The sequence below is a fragment of the Symphalangus syndactylus genome, chromosome 1, assembly GCF_028878055.3.
Source record: "Symphalangus syndactylus isolate Jambi chromosome 1, NHGRI_mSymSyn1-v2.1_pri, whole genome shotgun sequence".
NCBI classification, from domain to species: Eukaryota; Metazoa; Chordata; class Mammalia; order Primates; family Hylobatidae; genus Symphalangus; species Symphalangus syndactylus.
In genome coordinates, this window is record NC_072423.2 from 47,295,798 (window position 1) to 47,320,021 (window position 24,224).

General features: G+C 36.8%; 1 long non-coding RNA gene across 1 annotated transcript in view; it reads left to right on the top strand.

Annotated features, from left to right (window-relative positions):
• Positions 1-24,224, top strand: part of LOC129458121 (uncharacterized) — a 461,791-nt gene that overhangs the window by 354,832 nt on the left and 82,735 nt on the right. Inside the window, exon 3 of the long non-coding RNA XR_010114835.1 lies at positions 17,944-18,042. This is a non-coding gene — a long non-coding RNA (uncharacterized lncRNA). The remainder of the gene's footprint in view (positions 1-17,943; positions 18,043-24,224) is intronic.

Here is a 24,224-nt window from a genome sequence, read left to right on the forward strand (position 1 = left end):
ATTCTTTTTTTGCTCTTCATGTCTTTGAAAGTCCTTGGTTGTGGGGCAAAAACTGTTCACATGTGAGAGCTTCAAAGCACCATTCTCCCCAGTCTAACATGATTTTGAATATGTATTTCAATTGATTTGATACTTCAGCTACATATGTTCCTGCACCAGAACAACCTAAAAATATATAGCTGCTAGATTGGTAGCAATCATAGTAAATTATTTGTAATCTGCACTCCTAAATTCCTAAATGTAATTAATACACTTGAGTTCAAAGCACTTCTTCACTTACATACATACTCTATTTTTGTCAGTGTCTTATTGTGAAAATCTCTTTATTCCCAATCATGTTGACAAGATTATAATTTAAATAAATAAAAATAAAAAGTTGTTTACAATCTTGTTTTTGAATACTTCGTAGCCATATCTGTTTCTATATTTATCCTGAGATCTTATATATATTATATTAATATATATACTATATATAATTTATATTATATATATAAACAATAGCGAATATTGAATGAAGGTCTGTGATGTAGCAGTGTCGGCACTAGGTGCATTATTTAGGTTACTTGTAATTCTTATAAAAACTGTATCACGGAAATACTTTCAAACTCACTTTACTGCTTAGAAACTAATGTTCTGAAAAGTTAAGCTGCCAAGAACACACATAATTAAATGCTGGAGTTTGCATTTACTTCCAGGTTTGTCTGATTCTGAGGCCTGTGCTTCCTTTTTCACTAAACATCCTTTCAACCAAAATGTTTTAACTGACTTAGGGTAGTGGTTCTTTAAAATGTAGGTCTCTGGATATCTTTTATACTCTTAAAAAATAATGAGGACCCTCAAAGAATGTCTGGTTATGTGGGCATTACATCTATGAATATTTATTGTATGAAAATCAAAACTGGATGTTTAAAATATTTATTTATGTATTCATTCACAAATAAATAATAATACCATTATATATAACATAAATAACTTGTTTTGTATGAAAAAATAACTATATTTCGCATAACAAGAAAAATGTAGTGATAAGAGTGGCATTATTTTACGTTTTAAAAATCTCTCTACTATCTGGCTTATAAAAGATGCCTGGAATCTCAGATCTGCTTCTGCCACTGAGCTGCAGGATATGTTTCTTTATTGAGGTATATGGACAAAAGCAACCCTTACTCAAAGAAGTGTGAGGATGAATAAATATGAGTCAGAAAATGGAGGGGTATGTTAATAGCCGTTTTGGACAGTTGTAGCTATAACTATATATTTTTTAATACTATACCAAAACTCGACAAGTTACATATCAAGGTTGAGTGCAATGTGAAGTATGAAATTGTACCAATAAACTTTACACACTGTTTCATTAAATTCACTGATATATTTTGCATCTTGAATTAATATTTTGCCTAATTTTATGATATTATGCATTAGTCATTTGAAAAATATTGGTTTCCTGAGCTTTGCAGATCTTCCAAATGTTGATAAATTTATTCATTAATGTTATCACTGATCCTATCAGAAAAGTCATTAACTATTAGGGAGCAGTTCTGTGCATGGTGGCAGATATAAGTTTTCCACAATTTTAATTTTTGCTTGAAACCTCAAATTTGATCAATGGCAAAAACTACTGTCCATTGCTTTATTTGAAGTGACAGATTCACACAGTTAATTTTATGAGACAGTGTCTACCCAATACTCATGTCTTAATAACCACTGTTTTTTACATGTCTTTCAACAGCTTTCAAAAATAACATTCAATTTAAAAAAAAGTGGCTAGTTCAGCTTGCAACTCAACAGCATGCGTGTTTTCCTTGAGACCACCACTGTGTTTGGTATGCAGCAGAAGTGCTTTGTGCATACCACTTATTTTCACACACAGAGCAGTCAACATACACTCAAGATGGAACTTAATGAAATTAATAATTTTTACTACTTCTTTAAGGATATTCTTAGGTAAAATACCTTTTTTTTTCACCTGAGCTTATCTGGCAATGAGTAATGCAATGACTACTATAGTTTGATGCCATTGCCTTGTTACACATATTAAGACATTGTCAGTTTTACTCACTGTTTCATTTATACCATTGGTACAATTGTCAGCACAATAAAAAAGGCAAACATTACCTTAATTTTTTAATGAAAATAGTTTGACTCTGCACTTAGCCTGAAAAAAGTCTCGGGTACTTGCAGGGATTCACGGACTCCACTTAAAGACCTGCTGATCTAGATCACAGTTTTAGCCAGCTGAACAGAATGTATAAATATTTGCCCTATGCATTTTTTGGTGTCTTCCATTCCAGCATTATATAAATGTCTCTTGAATTCGACCTTTATTTTCGATGGACTGTGAAATTACATAAAACAAATTCATGTAGTATGGAGATATAAATGCTGCCCTGATGAGATTTTTTAGCAATGTGAAAACTTCAGAGCTTCTTCTTCCTCTAAAACCACTTTTTATTTCTATTAAAAGGAATCAGCTTCCATTCCTATGCCCCTTCCTTCTGAAATCATTGCATGCTTTCCCAAATGTAATAAATACTTAACATTTCAAACTGTTGAAATAAGTTTATTTTGTTGTTGTTGTTTCCAGAACAGTTGCTTAGCAAAACGTTGACCAATTTTTTTGATAATGGGCTTAACAATGTTTGTTTTCTTTTTCTCTAAAATTTTTGACAAACATCAATTCAACCTAAAAGTGAGCAGAATACACAGTTTGACTCATGGGAAAATAGCTATGGACTTTCTGTTGGCAAAAAAAAAAAAAAAAAATAGCTATGGCCTGTCATATGATTATACAGGCAACAAGAACCAGCATCCATAGAAATCTCTAAACTTGTCAGATGGTGAAAATACATTGAAACCGGTCTTTGCCTGTTGTATTACAGGACCTTACATAAAGAAGATATAATTATCTGATTAATGAAGATTTTGTTGTGTTTCCTGTTCTCTATTCATTCTAACTCAGAATTAGTCCAAAAGGTTTAAGATTTCTTCACCTTAAATTCCCTTTGTCCTTCTCATCTGGTAAATACTGTTGATAACCAAAGAGGTTTTAGTTGTTGTTGTCATTGTTTTTTTTTGTTTGTTTGTTTTTGTTTTTTCTTTTGAGACAGAGTCTCGCTCTGTCGCCAGGCTGGAGTACAGCGGCATGATCTCGACTCACTGCAAACTCTGCCTCTCGGGTTCAAGTGATTCTCCTGCTTCAGCCTCCTGAGTAGCTGGGATTACAGGCGTGTGCCACTGCACCCAGCTAATTTTTGTATTTTAGTAGAGACAGGGTTTCATCATGTTGGCCAGGATCGTCTTGATCTGCCCACCTCAGCCTCCCAAAGTGCTGGGTTTATAGGCATGAGCCACCGCGCCCAGCCACCAAAGAGTATTTCATGTAGATTCTGACCATCCCTCCTTTGCATCACGATAACAGCTCACTGCAGCCTTGACCTCCTGGGCTCAAGTGACCTGACTTTATTCAGATATACAAATATGCTCCAAAGACTGTGCTCTTCATTAAGATAACCAGACCAACTTCTTCCCGGTCTCCTGGCATCAGACTCCACATATTACCTCTTCCTTTCTTCTCCTTTGCCTCTCCTCCTCTTCCTTCTTGACTGCCTCTTTATTTTTTAACATAATTTTTTAGCATGTTGCAGCCATTGTAAAATTGAAACTTGTCTCCTTTTCATGAAAAATGAAGTTTTTTTGAAATTTTGTCTTAGAGTAGTAAAAAACAATAAACGTATACTTTTGAGTTTATTTTTATATCAGATATAAGTGGCAATGCTAGCTATTTTTCTTGGTTTAGCGAAACTAAGTTCATGCCAAGGTAGTCACTGTCTTCTTTTAGAATTGGCAGAATCTAGCACACCATTTCTTACACATAGCTGGTGATCAGTGAATATTCTTCGAATGAATTAAATTTTGAAGGAAAGATATCCAGGTTAAGGAACTCCTTCTCAAAAAAGAAAAGGTAGCAAGAGAACATGAACATTTGCACAGATGCATATTTCACATTCAGAAGCAAGTTATTTTCAATTTAATTTAATTTATTTATTTATTGAGACAGGGTCTGGCTCTGTCACCCAGGCTGGAGTGCAGTGGCACAATCATGGCTCACTGCAGCCTCAACTTCCTGGGCTCAAGCTATTCTCCTGCCTCAGCCTCCCAAGTAGCTAGTACTATAGGTGCACATCATTACACAGAGCTAATTTTTAATTTTTTATAAAGATGGGCAGGGGGTAGGGTGTCTCATTTTGTTGCCCAGGCTGGTCTCGAACTCTTTGCCTCAAGCGGTCCACCCATCCCAGCCTTTCAAAGTGTTGGGATTACAGGCGTGAGCCACCATACCTGGCCAGAGCAATTTATATTTGTGTGCTGTGGAATATAACTCAATTCTATATTAGAGTCTGAGATGTATCTGGGAGAGATTTTCATTCGTGTCTGTTCATGTTGTTTACATTTTCAGATTTCCAAGGGGGTAAAAAAAAAAGTAAGAAAAAACAAAAGGGGAACACATTTGTCTCTAAAACACACACATTTATTACTTTGTCCTACTTATTCAGAACAGATTGGTTGCCAATGCATAGGAAGCTGCTTCATCTTCATACATGGATTCAACATTCCATTTTCTGAATAACATTCAGACTGACCATAGAACAATTCCTTATTTATTTTAATGCTATTTTAAACACCATTATACTCAGCATCTAAATCTATATCAACCTACAAGTTACCAGAATAATCTTCTCAGTTTGGTTATATACATATACATATAAATATACATATACATATAAGTACGTATACACAAATACATGCATATGCACATACACATATATACACATATATTTATATAATATATAGTAGTATACATTTATAAAATTTAAACATGTGCAAAGTTAAGCTAAATCAACAAAATAAATGTATTTAAACCAATGCTAAATATTACTTTCTCTAATTGACTATATCTCTCAATAAAATAATCTAAGCTAATTAATTATCTTAGAAATTATCTTACAAAATTATCTTACAGAAATAACATTGTCTTACAAAAATTATTGTACAATTATCTTACAAAGATAACATACTACCCTGGCATTTTTTAAACAATTGCTTTCAAAGATTAGCAGACTGGGGTGAGGGGTGATTCAAAGAGAAATGATCCTCTGTATTATTTATACATGATTTCAAAAGGAATTCATTCAATATTCCATGACTTCTCAAACTTGAAGTGGGACAAAGTTGCCAGTATTTCATATGGACTTTCTCTTCTCTTTTACCTCAAATCTTTCTTTATACCACACACTTCTGTACATTTTCAAATATAACATCTGTTATGTGAGTTTTCCCAGTCTCAACCCTGGGAAGATTAATTAATCTCTGTGATGACTTATACACAAATTATGTATTTTTACCTTCTCAGATTATATGTTTCTACAAGCATATAAAAATATAGACTATTTATATATCTATGTTGGACTAAACACTTTGGAGAAAAAATTATCTGCATATGTCTCTAAGAGTGTGAATAATTGTATATTCATTTTATCTGCATGCTTAAGATGTACATATTTATGTATACATATGAACAAACATAGTACTTTGTACTTGCCTCAAATACAGTAATTATTCATGTTACATATCAATTTTTATCATGTAGAAATCCATGATTCTGAGTTCCTAGATGTAAATTAAAATAGTCTTTCTATTTTCTAGTCACAGTTTCTAAAATAGTTTCCTACACAGAATAGGTACCAACAAATGTTTATTGCATAGAGTTGCCAACTTCATTTTGCATTGCAAACACATCTCTCCCACGCTTTTAGAAGAACCATTGAATTCTCAAAATCTGAAATTCGAAGCCAAGTCTGTGTTTGCACTCAGCATTTCTTCAGAGTGATGTACCCAGTTTCTTGTATGGTATTCATATGTTGTCTTTTTTATCAAGCCCATTTTCTTCATATAAATAGATCTACGAATTAGCATAAAAAAGAAAATTTCACTGATCTTTCTGAATCTAGATGGCTTGACCCTGCAGGTCAAAATGGATATCTCTCTGTTCTAGATGGAATCTGGGGACATCTGGTGTCTCCTTGACCCACATGACCACTCTGAGCATGGAGAGTGGCACTGTTCACTATCCCAATGTACTCTCCCATATTGGCTTCTGTGGCACCTCTGTCTCTCATTCTTAGACTCTCTTGGTACACATTTCTTATTTGTTCCTTCTCAGTCACCTCTGCTTTTATCTAGCCCTTTAGTGCTGGTCACAGTAAGTACTCTAGCTGTGCCCTTCTCATGTACTCCCATAACTGCATCAACTCTCTATTAACCATGGGCTGAGCCTTTGCTCTCCTGCATTACAGAAGCTTCTCCTGCATTACAACAGCATCTGCTGTTGCATACTTTTTCAGTGTTACAAATAACAAATTCTGATGTTTTTTCAGTATTTTGATATAATATAATACTTTTTAGTTTGGGTTTTTTTAAAATAAATGCTAGAACTGAGTTGCTGACGTGTAACTACACAAAAGTCCATGGGAACTCAACAATAGCTTAGATATGTGTAGGGAGATTTATGTAATACAAATATCTTTGTGAATTTTCTTTATAAATCCTCTTCTAACAGTCTTTATGATAACAATAATAAAATACTTTCGGAACAACTAAGAACATTTTGTTTTGTGATAAGAAGTAAAAGAAAAAACAGAATAATGAATAATCACCTATATCTTTACAATCTTACAAATAATTTTAATTCAATGTGATTCAGTAAGTAGACTTTGAAAACTCCACTGGAAGGTGTGCACAGTGGTTAATACCTGTAATCTCAGCACTTTGGGAGGCTGAGGATGGTGGATCACTTGAGGCCAGGAGTTCAAGACCAGCCTGGGCAACATGATAAAACCCTGTCTCTACTAAAATAATAAAATACAGAAATTAGCTGGGTGTGGTGGTGCACCCTGTAATCCTAGCTACTCGGGAGTCTGAGGCACAAGAATTGCTTGAATCCAGGAGGCAGAGGTTGCAGTGAGCCGAGAACGCCACACTGCCCTCCAGCCTGGGTGACAGAGTGAGACTCTGTCTCAAAAACAAACAAACAAAAATCTCCACTTATATCTCAGTTTTCTTCTTAGATGAGGAAGGAAATATTTGGTGATAGTAGTGACATTTATTATATGGTTGAGAGATAAGATGAAAAGGCAAAAAACAAGGATTGGTTTCAAAAATATTTACCATGTTAATAATAAGTATTTTGGAAGTTTATAGTAGACACCTTAACGTAATAGAGAATACTTTTAGACAGTTAATTAATAATGCCTGGCACACAGTCGGTATGAAATCTTTAGATTTTCAACAAAAGTATAAAGGAGAGTTTAAATTTTCTTTGTCTTTCTATTACGCATTTCCAAAGTTATTTTGTGGCCAGAGAGTTTGGTCTGATATTAAATTTTGTTGATCTTTGAGATTTCTTGTGTGCCGTTTGTGCCAGTTACATTGTAATACCTGGTCCAGGTATATTTTAAATAAATCTATATTTTTAATTTGATGAATGCTTCATCTCACATGATAATTAAGTCAGATTTTTAATGTACTTCATCAAATAATCTACATTCTTGCTAACTTTTTGAAAAGCTATATAGAGAAATAATTGGCATGCAGTAAAATTCACATCATGTGGAATTTACTAAATTTCATAAGCTTTGACATGTACACACCATGAAATTATCACCATGATCAAGATAATGAATATATCTATTACCCCTAAAAGTTTTCCTGAACCACTTTGTAATTCATCCTTGCCTTCCCCTTCTGCTTTAAAGCAACCACTGATCTGCTTTCTGTCACTATAAATTAATTGACATTTTTGAGTTTTATGTAAATGGAGTCATACAGTAGGTACTCTTTTTCATCTGGCTTCTTTTGATATAGTAACCATTCTGAGATCCATTCATGCCATTGAAGTATATAAATAATTCATTCCTTTATATTGCTGAGTAGTATTTCACAATTTGTTTATCCATTCACCTGTTGATGGACATTTGGATTGTTTCCAGATTTTGGTTATTAAAATAACCTACAATGAACATTTGTGTGAAAGTCTTTGAATGGATGTGTGCCTTCATTCTGGGGCAAATACATAGATGTGGAATGGCAGTATCATATAGCATATGCATATATAACTTTTTAACAAAACCGCTGAACAGTTTTCCAGTATGATTGCGTCATTTCATATTCCCTCCAACAGGGTAAAAGAGTTCCAGTTGTTCCACATACTTGCCTGTCATTGGTATCGTCAGGCTTCTTAATTTTAGCCATTTTACTGGTGAAGAGTTGTGGATCATTGCGATTTTAATTTGTATTTCCCTAATGACTAATCATGTTGAACTTCTTATCATGGCTTACTTTCAATGTGTGTATCTTCCTTGGTAAAATCTTTTCCACATTTTGTGTTAGGTGTTTTATTTTCTTATTGAGTTTTGAGAGTTCTTTATATATTACTTATACACATATTTTATAATGTATATGCTTTGCAAATATTTTTTCCCCAGACTTTGGCTAATGTTTTCATTATCTTAACAGTGAATATCAAAGAGCAAAAAAAAAAGTAACTTATATAAAGTCCAGTTCAATTATTTTTTTACCTTATGCTGTTATACCCAAACTACTTTCGTCTAAACCAAGGTTACGCAATTGTATCCTGTTTTCTTCTAAAAGTTTTATAGCTGTAGATTATATATTTAGTTTTGTTGTTTACTTTGAATTAATTTTTGTATATGGTTGAGGTATGAATTCAAGTTTATTTTTTTTTTTACATAGAATTTCTGGGTAGTCTAACAACACTTGTGAAAAATTATCCTTTCTCCATTTCATTACCTTTACAACTCTGTGGAAAATTAGGGATGTATATATGTGTGTGGATCATTTTTCTGGACTCCCTATTTTGTTTAATTAATCTATTTGTCTATATTTGTGGCAATACTACACTGTCTTAATTATTGTATAATACCACCATCGTTGGATTAGCACTGTAGGAAGTGTGCACTGTAAGAAGACTTGAAATCAGGGAGTGTTTGTACTCCAACTTCTTTTTTAAGAGACTCTGCTGCTGAGGCTCCAGTTCAGTGGTGCGATTTGATCATAGCTCACTGTAGCCTTGAACTCTGGGCTCAAGGAATCCTCACACCTCAGCCTCAACAGTAGCTAGGAGTACAGGCATGTATTACCCTGCCAATTAATTTTTAAAATGTATATTAAATTTTTTTAAATATACAAATATGTTATTTTAAAATAAATTATTATATATTATATAATAATTTATTTTAAAATTTATTTAAAATAATACATTTCCAATTACTTAAATCTTCAATTTTTCTTTTCTTTAATTTTTTTGTTTTTTATTTTTTTAATTTTTCTTTTAATTTTACTTTGAGTTCCAGAATACAAGTACAGAACGTGCAGCTTTGTTACATAGGTACATGTGTGTCATGGTGGTTTGCTGTACCTATCAACCCATCATCTACGTTTTAAGACCCGCGTGCTTAGGTGTTTGTCCTAATGCTCTCCCTCCCATCACCCCCAATCCCCTGATTGGCCCCAGTGTGTGTTGTCCCCTCCCTGTGTCTACGTGTTCTCATTGTTCAGCTCCCAGTTATGAGTGAGAATATGTGGTGTTTGGTTTTCTGTTCCTGTGTTGGTTTGCTGAGAATGATGGCTTCCAGCTTCATCCATGTCCCTGGGAAGGACATGATCTCATTCCTTTTTATGGCTGCATAGTATTCCATGGTATATATGTACCACATTTTCTTTATCCAGTCTATCACTGATGGACATTTGGGTTGGTTCCATGTCTTTGCTATTGTAAATAGTGCTGCAATAAACATACCTGTGCATGTGTCTTTATAGTAGAATGGTTTATATTCCTTTGGCTATATCCCCAGTAATGGGATTGATGGGTCAAATGGTATTTCTGGTTCTAGGTCCTTGAGTAATTGCCACACTGTCTTCCACAATGGTTGAACTAATTTAGATTCCCACCAACAGTGTAAAAGTGTTCCTATTTCTCCGCAGCCTCACGAGCATCTATTGTTTCTTGACTTTTTAATAATTGCCATTCTGACTGGCATGAGATGGTATCTCATTGTGGTTGTGACTTCCATTTCTCTTATGATCAGTGATATTGAGCTTTTTTCCATATGTTTGTTGACTGCATAAATGTCTTCTTTTGAGAAGTGTCTGTTCATATCCTTTGCCCACTTTTTGATGGGGTTGTTGTTTTTTCTCTTCTAAATTTATTTAAGTTCCTTGTAGATTCTGGATATTAGATCTTTGTCAGATGGATAGATTGCTAAAATTTTCTCCCATTCTGAAGGTAACCTGTTCACTTAGATGATAATTTCTTTTGCTGTGCTGAAGCTCTTTAGTTCAATTAGATCCCATTTGTCGATTTTGGCTTTTGTTGCAATTGCTTTTGGTGTTTTTGTCATGAAGTCTTTGCCCATGCCTATGTCCTGAATGGTATTGACTTTGTTTTCTTCTAGGGTTTTTGTGGTTTGGGGTTTTACATTTAGGACTTTGATCCATCTTGAGTTAATTTTTGTATAAGGTATAAGAAAGGAGTTGAGTTTCAGTTTTCTGCATATGGCTAGCCAGCTTTCCGAGCACCATTTATTAAATAGGGAATCCTTTCTCCCATTGCTTGTTTTCGTCAGGTTTTGTCGAAGATGGTTGTAGATGTGTGGTGTTATTTCTGAGGAATCTGTTCTGTTCCATTGGTCTAGATGTCTGTTTGGTACAACTACCATGCTGTTTTGGTTACTGGAGCCTTGTAGTATAGTTTGAAGTCAGGTAGTGTGATGCCTCCAGCTTTGTTCTTTCTGCTTAGGATTGTCTTGCCTATATTGGGCTCTTCTTTGGTTCAATATGAAATTTAAAGTAGTTTTTTCTAATTCTGTGAAGAATGTCAATGGTAGTTTGATGGGAATAGCATTTAATCTATAAATTACTTTGGTCAGTATGGCCATTTTCACAATATTGATTATTCCTATTCCATAGGAATGGAATTTTTTTTCTTTGTTTCTGTCATCTCTTATTTCCTTGAACAATGGTTTGTAGTTCTCCTTGAAGAGGTCCTTCACATCCCTTGTTAGCTGTATTCCTAGGTATTTTATTCTCTTTGTAGCAATTGTGAATAGGAGTTCATTCATGATTTGGCTCTCTGATTCTCTATTGTTGGTGTATAGGAATGTTTGTGATTTTTGCACATTGAATTTGTATCCTGATACTTTGCTGAAGTTGCTCATCAGCTTAAGAAGTTTGGGCTGAGGTGATGGGGCTTTCTAAATATAGAACCATATCATCTGCAAACAGAGACAATTTGATTTCCTCTCTTCCTATTTGAATATCCTTTATTTTTTTCTCTTGCCTGATTGCCCTGGCCAAAACTTCCAATACTATGTTGAATAAGAGTGGTGAGAGAGGGCATCCTTGTCTTGTGCTGGTTTTCAAAGGGAATGCTTCCAGATTTTGCCTATTCAGTGTGATATTTGCTATGGATTTTTCATAAATAGTTCTTATTATTTTGAGATATGTTCCATCAACACCTAGTTTATTGAGAGTTTTTAACATGAAGAGATGTTGAATTTTATCGAAGGCCTTTTCTGCATATATTGAGGTGATCGTGTGGTTTTTGTTATGGGTTCTATATGTGATGGGTTACTTTTATTGATTTCAATATTTTGAACCAGGCTTGCATCTTAGGGATGAAGCCGACTTGATCATGTGGATAAACTTTTTGATGCGCTGCTGGATTTGGTTTGCCGGTATTTTATTGAAGATTTTCCCATTGATGTTCATCTCGGATATTAGCCTGGAATTTGTTGTTGTTGTGTCTCTGCCAGGTTTTGGTATCAGGATGATGCTGGCCTTATAAAATGAGTTAGGGATGAGTCCCCCCTTTTCAATTGTTTGGAATAGTTTCAGAAGGAATGGTACCAGCTCCTCTTGGTATCTCTGGTAGAATTTGGCTGTGAATCTGTCTGGTCCTGGGTTTTTTTTGGTTGGTAGGCTATTAATTACTGACTCAGTTTCAGAACTTATTATTGGTCTATTCAAGGATTCGACCTCTTCCTAGTTTAGTCTTGGGAAGGTGTATGTGTCCAGGAGTTTATCCTTTTTTTTTTTAGACTTTCTAGTTTATTTGCATAGATGTGTTTATAGTATTCTCTGAGGGCAGTTTGTATTTCTGTGGAGTAAGTGGTGACATCCCCTTTTTCATCTTTTATTGTGTCTATTTGATTCTTTTCCCTTTTCTTCTTTATTAGTCTAGGTAGTGGTATATTTTGTTAATTTTTTCAGAAAACCAGCTCCTGGATTCATTGATTTTTTGAAGGGGTTTTCATGTCTCTATCTCCTTCAGTTTTGCTCTGATCTTGGTTACTTCTTATCTTCTGCTAGCTTTTGGATTTGTTTGCTCTTGCTTCTCTAGCTCTTTTAATTGTGATGTTAGGGTGTCAGTTTGAGATCTTTCTAGCTTTCTGATGTGGGCATTTAGTGCTATAAATTTCCCTCTTAACACTGCTATAGCTGTGTCCCAGAGACTCTGGTTCATTGTCTGTTTGTTCTCATTGGTTTCAAAGAACTTCTTGATTTCTGCCTTAATTTCATTATTTACCCAGGAGTCATTCAGGAGCAGGTTGTTCAATTTCCATGTAGTTGTGTGGTTTTGGGTGAGTTTCTTAATCCAGAGTTCTAATTTGATCAAACTGTGGTCTGAGAAATTGTTTGTTATGATTTCAGTTTTTTTGCATTTGCTCAGGAGTGTTTTACTTCCAATTATGTGGCCAATTTTAGAATAAGTGCCATATGGTACTGAGAAGAATGCATATTCTGGTGATTTGAGGTGGAGAGTTCTGTAGATGCCTATTAGGTCCACTTGATCCAGAGATGAGTTCAAGTCCTGAATATCCTTGTTAATTTTCCATCTTATTGATCTAATATTGACAGTGGGGTCTTAAAGTCTCCCACTACTATTGTGTGGGAGTCTAAGTCTGTAGGACTCTAAGAACTTGTTTTATGAATCTGGATACTCTTGTATTGGGTGTATATATATTTAGGACAGTTAGCTTGCTCTTCTTGTTGAGTTGATCCCTTTACAATTATGTAATGCCCTTCTTTGTCTTTTGGATCTTTGCTGGTTTAAAGTCTGTTTTGTCAGTGACTAGCATTGTAACCTCTGCTTTTTTTTTTTTTCTTTCCATTTGCTCGGTAAATTTTCCTTTGTCTATTTTGAGCCTATGTATGCCTTTGCACGTGAGATGCGTCTCCTGAACACAGCTCACCAATGAGTCTTGACTCTATCAAATCTGCCAGTCTGTATCTTTCAATTGGGGGATTTAGCGCATTTACATTCAAGGTTAATATAGTTGTGTGAATTTGATCCTGTCATCGTGATCCTAACTGGTTATTTTGCACACTAGTTGATTCAGTTTCATCATAGTGTCATTGGTCTTTATATTTTGGTGTGTTTTTGCAGCAGCTGGTACTGGTATTTCCCTTCTATATTCAGCTCCTTCAGGAGCTCTTGCAAGGCAGGCCTGGTGGTGACAAAATCCCTCAGCATTTGCTTGTCTGGAAAGAATTTTATTTCTCCTCTGCTGAGGAAGCTTAGTTAGGCTGCATATGAAATTCTGGGCTGAAAATTCTTTTCTTTTGGCCCCTACTCTTTTCTGGCTTGTACGGTTTCTGCTGCGAGATCTGCTGTTAGTCTAATGGGCTTCCCTTTGTAGGTGACGTGACCTTTCTCTCTGGCCACCTTTACCATTTTTGCCTTCATTTTGACCTTGGAGAACCTGAGGATTATGTATCTTGGGGTTGATTTTCTCATAGCATATCTTAGTAGTGTTCTCTGTATTCTTAAATTTGAACGTTGGCCTGTCTTACTAGGTTAGGGAAGTTCTCCTGGACAATATCCTGAAGTGTGTTTTGTAACTTGGTTCCATTCTCCCCGTCTCTTTTTCTTTTTCTTTTCTTTTTTTTGAGGCTGAGTCTGGCTCTGTCGCCCAGGCTGGAGTGCAGTGGTGCGATCTTGGCTCACTGCAAGCTCTGCCTCCCGGGTTCATGGCATTCTCCTGCCTCAGCCTCCCCAGTAGCTGGGAATACAGGCGCCTGCCACCACGCCCAGCTAATTTTTTTTTTTTTTTTTTTGTATTTTTAGTAAAGACGGGGTTTCACCGTGTTAGCCAGGGTGGTCTCGATCTCCTGACCTCGTGATCCACCCTCCTCAGCCTCCCAAAGTGCTGGGATTACAAGCATGAGCCACTGCTCGTGGCCTATCCCCATCTCTTTCAGGTTCTCCAATCAATCGTAGGTTTGGTCTTTTTACATAGTCCCATATTTTTCGGAGGTTTTGTTTATTCCTTTTCATTCTTTTTTTCTCTAATTTTGTCTGCCTGTCTTATTTCAGCAAGATGGTCTTCAAACTCTGATCTTTCTTCCACTTGTTTGATTCAGCTATTGATACTTATGTATGCCTCGCGAAGTTCCCATGCTGTGTTTTTCAGCCCCATCAGGTCATTTATGTTCTGCTATAAACTGGTTATTCTAGTTAGCAGCTCCTGTAACCTTTTATCAGTTCTTAGCTTCTTTGCATGGGGTTAGAACATGCTCCTTTAGCTCAGCGGAGTTTGTTATTATCCACTTTCTGAAGCCTACTTCTGTCAATTCATCCATCTCATCCTCCATCCAGTTCTGTCCCCTTGCTGGAGATGTGTTATGATCATATGGAAGAGAAGAGGCACTCTGGCCTTTTGGGTTTTCAGTGTTTTTTTAGTTGATTCTCATCTTCATGAGTTTGTCTAGTATCAATCTTTGAGGTTGCTGACCCTTGGATGGGGTTTTGTGGGGCCTTTTTTTGTTGATGCTGTTGTTGTTGCTGTTTGTTTTTCTTGCAATGGTCAGGCCCCTCTTCTGTAGAGCTGCTGCAGTTTGCTGGGGGTTCACTTCAGGCCCTGTTGATCTGATTTGCTCCCACACCTGGAGATGTCACTCAAGGAGGCAGGTTGGAGAACAGTAAAGAGGGATGCCTGCTCCTTCCTCTGGGGTCTCTGACCTTGAGGGGCACTGACCTGTTGCCAGTAGGAATGGTCTTGTATAGGGTGTCTGACAACCCCTTTTGGAGGGTCTCACCCAATTGGGTGGCACTGGGAGCAGGACCCGTTTAACAGATCACTTTGACTGTCTCTTGGTGGAAGGGATGTGCTTTGCTGGGGGGAAACACACTGGTCTGGTCTCCCCAGATTCCTCAGCATTAGCAGGAGGAAAGATTAAGTCTGTTTGTTTGCAGAGACTGTGGCCACCCCTCTCCCTAGGGGCTCAGGCCCAGGGAGATCAGAGTTCTGACCTTCAGCCCTTGACTGGAGTTGTTAGAGTTCCTGTAGGGAGGCCCGGCACAGTGAGGAGGGATGGGTCAGGGTCAGGCCTGAATAGGCATTCTGGCTGCAGTCTGCCACAGCTGGTGTGTTTGGCTGTTGGTGATAGCTCTTGGGCCAAGCTGTCCAGCTTCCCTGGCTCCAGTAGGAAAAAAGGGTGGCCTGGAGCTATAGAAATGGCTGCCACCCTTCCCCCACCCTGGGAGCTTATTGTGTTAGCCAGCTACCAGTCCCAGTGTTGGCTGTCGCCTATCTCCCAAGGAGCTCAAAGGGCTTAGACAGCAGGCAGCCACAGCTCTGGTGCTGGCTGCCCCTCCCCCTGGGAGCTTGGTAGGCTTAAGCAGATTCTAGCTGAGTGGCTGTTGAGAATCTGCTCTGCTCTGTGGCTGGGACCCTAGGCCCTGGTGGTGTGGGCTCACGAGTGAGGTCTTCAGATCTGTGGATTGCACAGTTCCATATAAAAAGCACATTTTCCCAGGCTGGGTAGCACGCTCACTCACCACCTCCCTTGGCTGTGGGATGGGGGCTCCCCTGCCCCATGTGGCTCTCAGGTGGGCAGCCACATCACATTGCTCTTCCTTCCTTTCTGTGGGTCACACCAGCTGCGTAGTCCGTTTTGATGACAGAACCTGGATACTTCAGGTGCCTGTGCAGGATTTGCACCCTGTTATGGTTCTTTTCGATGAGATCCTCCAATCACGCTGCTTCTAGTCAGCCCTGAGTCTTCAATTTTCATAAGTGAGGCTTTGAAGTTTTTAGTATGTGTCATAAACATATTTTGTGAGATTCAAACCTAAGTATGTCATAATTTTTATGCTATATAAATGGGGTGTGTTATTAATTTCAGTTTCTGATTTAAAAAAATTTTTAGTGTATAGATATACAATTGATATTTATCTAATGGTCTTTAATTAGTCTTGCTAAACCCATTTAATAATTCCAGTTTTTTAAAAAAAATTCCTTTGGACATGAACAGACACTTCTCAAAAGAAGACATTTATGCAGCCAAAAAACACATGAAGAAATGCTCATCATCACTGGCCATCAGAGAAATGCAAATCAAAACCACAGTGAGATACCATCTCACACCAGTTAGAATGGCCATCATTAAAAAAGCAGGAAACAACAGGTGCTGGAGAGGATGTGGAGAAATAGGAACACTTCTACACTGCTGGTAGGACTGTAAACTAGTTCAACCATTGTGGAAGTCAGTGTGGCGATTCCTCAGGGATCTAGAACTAGAAATACCATTTGACCCAGCCATCCCATTACTGGGTATATACCCAAAGGTCCATAAATCATGCTGCTATAAAGACACATGCACACGTATGTTTATTGCGGCACTATTCACAATAGCAAAGAGTTGGAACCAACCCAAATGTCCAACAACGATAGACTGGATTAAGAAAATGTGGCACATATACACCATGGAATACTATGCAGCCATAAAAAATGGTGAGTTCGTGTCCTTTGTAGGGACATGGATGAAACTGGAAAACATCATTCTCAGTAAACTATCGCAAGGACAAAAAACCAAACACCGCATGTTCTCACTCATAGGTGGGAATTGAACAATGAGAACTCATGAACACAGGAAGGGGAACATCACATTCCGGGGACTGTTGTGGGGTCGGGGGAGGGGGGAGGGACAGCATTAGGAGATATACCTAATGCTAAATGACGAGTTAATGGGTGCAGGAAATCAACATGCACATGTTTACATACGTAACAAACCTGCACATTGTGCACATGTACCCTAAAACCTAAAGTATAATAAATAAATAAATAAATAAATTCCTTTGTATTTTTCTTCATTAAATACAATTTTAATATTCCTTTCCAAACTGAATGATTTTTATTTATTTTTCTTGCCTCATTGCATTGCATAGAATTACCAGAACAATATTGAAATGGAAGTTGTGAAAGCCAGTATCTTTGCATTTTTTATCTTTGAGGCAAAGCACCCAGTCTTTCCCCATTAACTGTGATGTTAGCTGTAGGATTTTCATGAAACTTCATGCAGTTGAAGAAAACGAGGAGGTGTTAGAATTTCAACATATGAATTTCAGGGGGACAAACATTCAGACAATAACACTGGCTCCGTGTAAGCACTGAAAATCTAACCTCTAATTCTCTCTATCAGTTCTGTCTCCAAATTCCAGACATTTTCTTCTACATATACACTTATAATTAATCAGCTGAATATTTAAATGAGACTCTAAAGATTCCCCCCAAATTCAGCCTTTGTACAGCTGTCTCCTCTCTAGCTGTCTGTGCTATAGACTCTAGGTGTTTTGGAATCTTAAATTCTTGTTCTCAACTCAGGGAGTCCTCTGGGACTCCACCTAGAAGATTCCTCCCTGTGTGTGTTGTCTGGAAACTCTTTTAGAGCAAAAAGCTGGGGCAATGATAGGGTTCTACTCATTTTTTCTCCATCTCTCAGGGATCACTGTACTTCTTTACATGATGTTCAGTATCCTAATAATTACCTTTTTCATATATTTTCTCCATTTTTTGGTTATTTCAGGTGGAAATGTAAATCAGTCCACATTACTCACCTCGGAGAAGCAGAAGTACGACTTACTACTGTTGCTTGCCTACTTACTCTTATCAATTTCTATGAGAGGTATGATTTTCTATGATATTTCATTTTTCAGAATTTTGAATTTCTATTATATATTCATGTTTATATATGTGTTATATTAGTTTGTGCAATAACCTCATGATAATTATTTTTCTACTGGTTTCGTGTTCCTGAATGACATACTAATAGTAACAATGCCTCAAGCTATAACGTATATTTTTAAATACATGTGATTGTGATTTTTAAAATTTTTTTTCTTTTAATAATTGGATTCTATTACCCTAGCAAGAATCTAGTTTTCAGGCAAGCTTTTATTTAATCTCTTTTGGCTTTATAGACGGCAATACATTTCTGCTTCCATTTTCCAAAGTGTTTGCTTATGAAACATGGGATTTGGAAAATCTGAGTACAAAATTATCAGGGAGAAGTAAAAATCTCTGATAATATATCACTTAATCATGATTTCTACATGAATTAATGCTGATCCTAGGCTTAAAGAAAACAAAGATTTTTGTCAGGTTTTAAAATAATACATTGGTGGTGTCATAAATATTCATTGAATGAATGAGTAGATAAATGCATAAAGAAATTTAATATTTAATCAATAAGGTAATGATTAATAATGTGGTAAATTGTGAATGGTTATAAATCTAGGTAGCAATCATTTGTGGTGTAAGTGAAATACTTCAAAAAGCAACTTTAAAATTTGTGGTAAAGATAATTGATTTAGCCAGTAGTCAATTCATAATATATATTGGAAATACATTAGTCGTGTTTATAAATAAAACAAATAAAGTTGGCGATTAAAGTTATTGTCTGCCGGCATAATGTGATAGATGCCTGTAGTTCTAGCTACGTGGGAGGCTGAAGTGGGAGGATAGCTTGAGGTCAGAAGTTTGAGTCCAGCCTGGACAGCATAGCAAAACCTCATCTCTAGTAAATTTTAAAACTATATAAATAAATAAATTTGTTATTTATATAACTTCTATTTTCTTCTTTTCGCCAACCTAAATTTTCTAACTGATAGAAATTTGAAGTGTAGGAAAAAAATGTTTGGTTCTTTCAGCCTTTGATTTTGCTTTGTAAACATATCTATTTGAGCATAGTTGAATTGAATGTGATGGTAAATATAATTGTTTCACATCAATAGGGTTTGGAGAAAAATAACTTCCCATGGTGACATTGCTGAAGTGTCTATGGAGCTCTGTTTCCATCATTGCCAATAAAGAGAGTAGGCACTTTAAAAGCAAACATTTCTGTAAATACATCAAATTAAAGAATTACGTGATGTGACTTTCCAGTTTCTTTACAGTGAAGAAACTGAAAGCTTCACTTTCAACTGAAAGCTTGTCAGTTATTTATAACTTTACAGTTATCTAAATACTTGATACTTTGTAAACAGTACAATTGTCTAGTTGATGGTCTTTTTTGGTGTTCATCTTGATAGTTAGTCTATGAATTCCTTCTTGAAGGAAATATACAGTAAGAGAGGGAGGTAAAGAAAAACAACAAAAAAAGTATACCTATGCCTATTTATACCTATTACTATATCTATTTAGTACATTCATTTAGTAAATATTCACTGAGCACAAATTAGACATAGATATATATTTCTCAATGTTGGGAATTCATCAGTGAACAAAACAATAAATAAATAATATACATAATAATTAAGTTGATTATATAAACATTAAATAATATAGATTATAGGAGGTGACAAGTACTGCAGAAGTAAACACAGCAAGTTAAAGATCAGGAGTGCTGGAAGTAAGAGGGTGGCCAGGGCAGGCCCAAAGAAGGTGATTGTGAATAAAAAACTGGAAAGCAAAGAGGAAGTGCTTTCCATACATTTAGTTACTTATTTCTTTCAATATACTTTTGATATACTCATTATTTTTCTAACTCATTAATTTTCTGAAATTTAGAAGACGAGGTTAGAGAGGTTAAGTGACTGTTTAAAGCTCCATGGCTGAAAAACTGCCAAACCATGATGCTCTTAAGTCAGACCGTCTTCAGTATCCTGGCCTCTTGCCTTGTTGCTTCACTACCTCTCAAGAAGTAGGATCTATTAGATGTAGTATCTCACCATAAGAAAGGTAGATACAAGGACTAGAAGGAAAGAACTAACCTTAATCTAGCACTCGCATGTGGAAAATGCATTTTTTAAATTATTATTATACTTTAGGTTTTAGGGTACATGTGCACAATGTGCAGGTTTGTTACATATGTATCCATGTGCCATGTTGTTTTGCTGCACCCATTAACTCGTCATTTAGCATTAGGTATATCTCCTAATGCTGTCCCTCCCCCCTCCCACCACCCCACAACAGTCCTTGGAGTGTCATGTTCCCCTTCCTGTGTCCATGAGTTCTCATTGTTCAATTCCCACCTATGAGTGAGAACATGCGGTGTTTGGTTTTTTGTCCTTGCGATAGTTTACTGAGAATGATGTTTTCCAGTTTCATCCATGTCCATACAAAGGACATGAACTCATCATTTTTTATGGCTGCATAATGTTCCATGGTGTATATGTGCCACATTTTCTTAATCCAGTCTATCGTTGTTGGACATTTGGGTTGGTTCCAAGTCTTTGCTATTGTGAATAGTGCCGCAGTAAACATACGTGTGCATGTGTCTTTATAGCAGCATGGTTTATAGTCAGTCCTTTGGGTATATACCCAGTAATGGGATGGCTGGGTCAAATGGTATTTCTAGTTCTAGATCCCTGAGGAATCGCCACACTGACTTCCACAATGGTTGAACTAGTTTACAGTCCCACCAACAGTGTAAAAGTGTTCCTATTTCTCCACATCCTCTCCAGCACCTGTTGTTTCCTGACTTTTTAATGATGGCCATTCTAACTGGTGTGAGATGGTATCTCACTGTGGTTTTGATTTGCATTTCTCTGATGGCCAGTGATGATGAGCATTTTTTCATGTGTTTTTTGGCTGCATAAATGTCTTCTTTTGAGAAGTGTCTGTTCATGTCCTTCGCCCACTTTTTGATGGGGTTGTTTGTTTTTTTCTTGTAAATTTGTTTGAGTTCATTGTAGATTCTGGATATTAGCCCTTTGTCAGATGAGTAGGTTGCAAAAATTTTCTCCCATTCTGTAGGTTGCCTGTTCACTCTGATGGTAGTTTCTTTTGCTGTGCAGAAGCTCTTTAGTTTAATTAGATCCCATTTGTCCATTTTGGCTTTTGTTGCCATTGCTTTTATTTTTAAGAAGTAAGAGGTGGAAAGAAAGTAGAAAGGATTTGATGGAAAGGTAAGAGGAAGTGAAAGACTGGAGCTGAGAGAAATTCACAGAGATGGAGACAGTAATCAGTAATGCTGAAAGTTAAGGAGTATGAAAAAATAATGCATATGTTGATTGTTGAAGACTCATTACTCTTCTTAAAAAGATTACCTTCTAAGCCAGGTGGAGGAAAAAATTAGATTGAAAAGACCTGATAGACAAGATTGTAAGAGATAAGAAAGTACATGCCAGAGGCTTCACTTTTTTTTCCCAAGTTGGGTCATGAAAAGTCGGGAAGACTAAAGGAGGCAAATTGAAGGAAAATGAAGGTCAAAACAGTTGTGGGTATTTTGCCGTAATAACGTCTTAATAAAGAGGTTAATCACAGGGCACAGTGGCTCACGCCTGTAATCCCAGCACTTTGGGAGGCCGAGGCAGGCAGATCGCCTGAGGTCAGGAGTTTGAGACTAGCCTGACCAACATGGAGAAACCCCGTCTCTACTCAAACTACAAAATTAGCGGGGCATGGTGGTGCATGCCTGTAGTCCCAGTAACTCTGGAGGCTGAAGCAGGAGAATCACTTGAACCTGGGAGGCGGAGGTTGCAGTGAGCCGAGATAGCACCATTGCACTCCAGCCTAGGCAACAACAAGAGTGAAACTCTGTCTCAAAAAAAAAAAAAAAAAGTTAGTCTATATTTGTTGACAAAGGAAGGTATTAATAGGTAGAAACAGTAAAGACCATAGGTGGTGTGGAAATTTCTTTTGGAGCAGATTCCTAACTGAATAGATAGTGGTAAAATTATATGAGAGTGACAAATGAATTCTTTATCTTTGGTAGGAAGAGAAGTGGCAGGACTTCATCTGAATTACATAAAAAAGGGTAAGAAAGGTGAAAATATAAAAAAGAATTAAATGATTAAGAACATGACCTGAGAAGCAAGGCAAGGTCAATAGGAAGGACAGTGGTCACTCTCTTCACAAGAGCAGCATTTTAAAATAATTTCTACTTACATTTATAAGTTAGATAATATTCCTTCAGGTCCATAAACCATCCACTCAAAGGTGTTGCCCCTTAAATAGCCACTAAAGGTAATTATAAATGCCACAGATTTTCCTCTAACCTGAACTTTACAGAATTCAAGAATGGACCAAAATATGGCTGCCACCTTTCCAATTACCTTATGGGACTGCACATGATAACAGGCAGTCACAGGACCTTTGATAGACATTTTTTTTTCATTATGGCTTACAAGATCTATCTTGTTTCTTGACTTGCAGTTACTTCCACTATGAGGGCTTTGTTTCGTTTTGTCTTTTTTGTAAATGAGAATTGAAATGTTCAAAATTTTCACCAAGCCACGAATAATTCTATTTTTCAGCCAAACTCTCTTTTTTTTTCTGAGCAGGACACATAAAATTTAATTTCCTGACCTCTTCTGCTGATGTATAGCAGTCATTTTTCCACAACATTAGACTAGGTAATCTATTCTTAGGGGAACCTCATCAAGCCTGACTGATATTCAGCATTTTTCTTTCTTTTCCCTATTTCATATTTTATTTTTTGCTCTTTTTTCCCCTTCATATTTTCTGCAGTGGAAATATGATAATAGTAATAAAACACCGAGGAAAATATAGAATGTATTTACCAATCCATGATGCTAAGATGAAGCAAGAGAGAAAGGTCATGTTTTCCATTCCTGAAAGTAAAGTGAAATAATGAATTTGCATCTTGAGAAAAATCCATGGACTCCACTAGTAACATCCCATCTGTAGATTGTTTGGATAATGATTTCATTTTGGAAGATGAATTTTAGTATCTGTGAAAAGTACTAATATGATGACAGCTTTGAAGACCAATATCTTCTAGTAATGCAAAGAAGACACAAGAATACTATTGGGTTTTCTACTGTCCTATCAGAATTAGTCACCACATTTATTTAAGGGGACTGTGAGTATGCCACCTCGTTTTCATGACAAGGCTGAGCACAGCACCAAGAGATTAGAGTAAGCATGTTCTCAATAGTCATGATAATGTTAGGTTCTTCCTGTTTTCTTTATCCTGTGGCTCATCAAAAAGAGGAACACAGTCAACATATTCTCATTTTTTCTTTCCACTAACAAGACACTGGACAGTTGTCACATTGGAATAACCTCTACTCACAATTAATTTGTATCTGAATCAAACAACTGAGGTGAGAATGCAATGAGAAAAGCCCATTCTCATTGCCTAGAGACCTAGGCCAGATTTGTCCAGAAGGTGAGCAATGAACTGGTGCAGTTGGTTGGTACAGAGAGCTCATCTTGTAACATGATAAGCAGCATTAAGCATTAATTGAGAATTTTCTGTGATTGTGCCATTCTAACAGATACAGGGGAATAATTTTACAATTTAGTTGGAGACCTACTTATAAAAAGATAACACAAAGCCATACATTCTCAGCATCAAATGGATGATACTGACAGTAAAAGCTATAGGTCAGGCTGGGCACAGTGGCTCACACCTGTAATCCCAGCACTTTGGGAGGCCGAGGCAGACGGATCAAAAGGTCAGGAGTTCAAGACCAGCCTGGTCAAAATGGTGAAATCCTGTCTCTACTAAAAATACAAAAATTAGCTGGGTGTGGAGGCACACATCTGTAATCCCAGCTGCTCAAGAGGCTGAGGCAGGAGAATCACTTGAACTTGGGAGGCAGAGGTTGCAATGAGCAGAGATTGCACCACTGCACTCCAGCCTGGGCAACAAAGCAAGACTCCATCTCAAAAAAAATAAATAAATAAAATATAGGCCAGAGGAGGGAGAGCCCAGCGGGTACCCTGAGGTGGTGAGAAAAGTCCTCAGGGTCTTGAAGAATGTATGAGAATGAGATAAGTGGGATATAAGAGGAGAGGTTTCCTGGACTGACGGAGCGGCACAAGTGAGAGCACAGCAGACCAGCAAGTACAAAGGAAATAAGTCACGCCACCAATCTGACTGGTCACAATACAGTC